The sequence below is a fragment of the Cuculus canorus genome, chromosome 24, assembly GCF_017976375.1.
Source record: "Cuculus canorus isolate bCucCan1 chromosome 24, bCucCan1.pri, whole genome shotgun sequence".
Lineage (NCBI taxonomy): Eukaryota > Metazoa > Chordata > Aves > Cuculiformes > Cuculidae > Cuculus > Cuculus canorus.
This window is the reverse complement of record NC_071424.1, coordinates 1,343,108-1,347,527: the sequence shown is the minus strand read 5'-3', so window position 1 is coordinate 1,347,527 and position 4,420 is coordinate 1,343,108.

Genomic DNA, 4,420 nt, shown 5'->3' with positions numbered 1-4,420 from the left:
ACCCGCCTCGGGGGGTGCCGGGGGGGGTGAAGCAGCAGCAGCAGCAGCGCCGCCGCCGCCCCCCGTGCGCCCCGGCCCCCGACAACAGCGAGCGCTCCGCTGCGGCTCCTCCTCCTCTTCCTCCTCTTCCTCCTCCTCCTCCTCCTCCGGCTCCTCCTCCCCTCCTTCCTCCTCCCCCTTTTCCTCTTTCCCCCTTTTCCTCCTTTCCCCCCCTCCTCCTCTCTTCTCCTCCCCTTCTTCCTCCCTCTCCTCCTCCCTCTTTCTTCCCTCTCCTCCTCTTTCTCCTCCTCCTCCTCTCTCTTCTTCCTCCTCCCTCCCTCCTCCTCTTCTTTCTCCTCCTCCCTCCCTTCTCTTCCTCCTCCTCTTCCTCTTCTCTCCCTCCTCCTCCTCCTCTTCTTCCTCCTCCCTCCCCCCTCCCTCCTCCTCCTCCTCTCCCTCCCTCCTCCTCCTCTTCCTCTCCTCCTCCTCCTCCTCCTCCTCCCCGCGGCTCTGATGTCAGCGGGGAGGGACGGGACGGGGCGGGCACCGGCACGAAACGCCCCATCCGCGGCTCTATTGTCCCGCTCCCAGGGAAGGACGGCGTTCCCTGATTTCCCGTTCCCGTGCCCCCCATCCCCCAGCAGGCATCTTCCATCCCTGTTGGGTGCTGCCTGGTCCCTGTGTGCCCCCCCTGTCCCAGCCCATCCGTCCCCCTCCATCCCCGCTCGTCTGGTCCCCATGTGTCCCCCAGTCCCATCCAGTCCCATGTCCTTCCCTCCCATCTCATCCCGTCTGGTCCCCACGTGTCCCCTTCCCCCCATCCTATCCCATCCAGTCCCTGTTCCCAAACCCCTCCATCCCATCTCTGGCACCACTGGGGTCCTCCCAGTGTCCCCAGAGCCTGCCTAACGCAACAAAAGGCAGCTCTGACGAGTGGGTGCCCAAAACACCCATCATTTCATCCATAACCAATTCCAGTGCTCTCGTGGGATGTCAATGTGGGGTTTCCAGTCCCCCCAGTGGCACAGCTGACATCTTCCCAGTGTCCCCAAAGCATCACAACACAACAAAAGACAGCTCAGAGAAGTGGGTAACCACTGGTACCCCAACACCAATCATTCCTGATCTAGTGGGATATCCTTGCCCGTGACACGGGGGTTGGAACTCAATGATCTTTAAGATCTCTTCCAACCCAAAATATTCTATGATTCCATCCATAACCAATTCCCAGGAAGAGAAAAGCTGTAACCACCACCGTGAGCATGCGGAGCCGCAGGGCAAAGGCAGGGGAGGAGAAACTGGTCCAAGAGGAATAAAGGCCATCCCGACAGTGACAAATTAACCTCTATTTCCATGTCCAGTCCAGAATCCAACAGAGCCACTGAGAGGATGAAGAGAGAAGGGATCTGTGCCGAGGTGCAACACGCCATGGAGCTGCCTGGCATGCAGCAAAATCCAGTAACCGTTCCTTCATCTGGAGCACGATGGGAAACCAGGAGTTTTTGTTGATGGACATAAAAAGCACCGCCTGCTTTTCTCTGATAATCCCTATTTTCTAAGCCAAGAATACGTGTTTTGCCCTTCACTTCTCTCTTTACCCGGTGTCCCACAAAAAGCAGCGAGTGTGTGAAGGATGGAGAACCCTGCCCAGCACCGTACCTGGAGCACACGGCAGCCATCTCCCGAGACACAACCACCGCTTTTTGTCAACCCATGGTACCACTCTGCATGGCACAACCAAGGGGCTGAAGTGCTACCAGGGCAGGATGTGTCCCAGACCCCACAGATCTGGCAGCCCCCGCCCCAAACCATGCATGGGCTCCACTCTCACCATGAAGAGCTCCAGAAGCCCCCCTGAAATGCCTTGATGGAGGGTCCTGGTGCACACCCTGGTCAGAAACCACCACGCTGGTGTCTCTGGTGTCACCAGGACAGGGCAAACCACAGAAGCGGGACTTTCCTTTTCAGCCGAAGGAAAGCAGTAACGAAAGAACATGACTGCAGCACTCAGGAAAGGGAACACGCAGAACACAAGACTCACACCAAGATCTCAACAAACTGCTGTCCCAGGAATAAAGCAGAATCCAAAGCCTGAAAAGGGCAGGGAAGAGCAAGCCACAACATCTGCCTGTCCCCAGGTACCGGTGGAGCTGCTGGCACGGGAGCAGGAGGCATCTGGTCCATATCTGCCATCCCAGCACCTTCTGGGATCAAGAGCATCCTCTCAGGTTTTTTTCAGTCAAGCCGATAAAACCTATTAAAAAAAGCCAGCTCATGATTTTAAAAGCCAGTTTTAACCAGCGACCGATCAATAGCTGCACAAAGTGGCGGATGCAGCTAATCAGAGCACGTCAGGAGCGGCAGTGGTGGCTGTCAGGAGGTGGCGGAGACAGTCGCCAGATGGGAGAGCGAGTGAAGCTACACCAGGCGCTGGCGGCTTTATAAATAAAACTCTTGTCGAGCTCCCGGTGTCTCCCGACAGTTTCCCCACAAAACCCACCAAGAGGCAGGAGGTCTTTGCCTGCTCCCAGCACAGCATTTGCAGCATGAAAGTTTCATTGAATGGTTTGGGTCAGAAGGGACCTCAAAGCCCATCCATTCCCACCTCCTGCCATGGGCAGGGACACCTCCCATGGGATCAGGGGCTCCAAGCCCCATCCAACCTGGCCTGGAACCCCTCCAGGGATGGGGCAGCCACCACTGCTCTGGGCACCCTGGGCCAGGGCCTCCCCACCCCGAGAACAGGAGCTTTGAAGCCCATTTCTCCTTACAGAAGAATCTGGTCAAAGGAAAGCCACTGACCCATTTTGCTACTCTCTTTCCTTCATTTCCATTCCTGTTTGCTTTGCAATCCGACCCTTCAACTATTCCAAAGATAAACACCGCTCCCGAGGAGGCGGTTTGGGAGCCCCAGGTCCCAGCTTTCCCATGGAAACTTCCTCCGTTACTCACACAGGGGAGGGCTCTGTGCTGATCCCGTTGATGGATGTGGGCATGGAGAGCCTTTTTCCAGACACTTGCCATGCACCAGAACCACAGAATCACACTTTGGGTTGGAAAAGACCTTTAAGATCATGAAGTCCAACTGTAAGCGTCACCTTGCCATCTCCAGCACTGAACCCTGTGTCCAAGCACAACATCCACACGGCTTTTAAAGCCCTCCAGGGATGGAGACTCCTCCACTTCCCAGGGCAGCCTTTTTCAGGGCTTGACAACCCCTTCCACAAAGAAATTTTTCTTAATATCCAATCTAAACCTCTCCCAGCACAACTTAAGGCCGTTTCCTCTCCTCCCATCCATTGTTGCGTGGGAGCAGAGCTCAGCACCCACCTCAGCACAACCTCCTTTCCAGGAGCTGCAGAGAACGATGAGGTCTCCCCTCAGCCTCCTCTTCTCCAGGATAAACAGCCCCAGGGCCCTCAGCAGCTCCCAGAACCCCTGGGCTCCAGACCCTTCCCAGCTCTGTTCCCTTCTCCAGATGCTCTCCAGACCCTCAATGTTCTTCTTGGAGTGAGGGCCCAAAACTGATCCCAGGATTCGAGGTGCAGTCTCAGAAGCACGGATACAGGGGTCGATCCCTTCCCTGCTCCTGCTGGGACCCCATGGCTGATCCAAGCCGGGATGCTGGTGGCCACCTTGCTGGATCACATTCATCCAGTTATGGACCAGCACAGAAGTCCAGTTTCCCACCACTTTCCAGCCTGGGAGGGTGACTGGGGGAGGCTGGGGGTGACTGGGGGACCCCCTCCACGGCTCTGGGGACCCCTCACGCTGACAGCCCCCCCCGGGCTCGTCCCATGGTCACCACCAGGTGGCCCCAAGCCCCCACATAGCCGCTACCCTCCCCGCCCCGGGGGATGCGGGAGGCTTCCATCTCTGCCTCCCACCCCCTTAAAGGGTTTGCAAGGCGCAGGGAGGGTGGGATGGAACCCCAAGTTTGGGATCCCCATCCCGGAGGGGCACCCAGATGTGTCCCTGAGCCGTGGTGTCCCTCGCCCCCTCCCCTTGGCAAAGGGGTCCCATTCCCGTTGCTCTGCCCTCAAACCGACTCAAACCAACCTGAGCTGCTGTGTAAAATGCAGCGCCTGTACTCCTGCCTAATCTAATCATGGAAAGCAATGAGCACTCAAGTCCTCGCTCTGCGATATTTAAGGAATAAAACAACGTAGGCTGCAGAAGACCAGCATCTGGCCAGCTGTTCAGGGGCCAAAGACGATGGGAGGTCAAGATAACCCTTATCTGGAAGGTTATACAGAAGGTCCAAAGAGGGGCAGACAACAAAAATAGAGTAGGGGGGTGCTTTGCAGAGCTCAGGCTCAATAAAGGACCGTGGGGACCATGCGCCAGGGGGAGGATGCCTATTATCATTAGTATTGTGAAATGCGGTTAATAAGCATGATTTTTACGAGAAATATAATACGTATGTATAAATTCAGTGTAT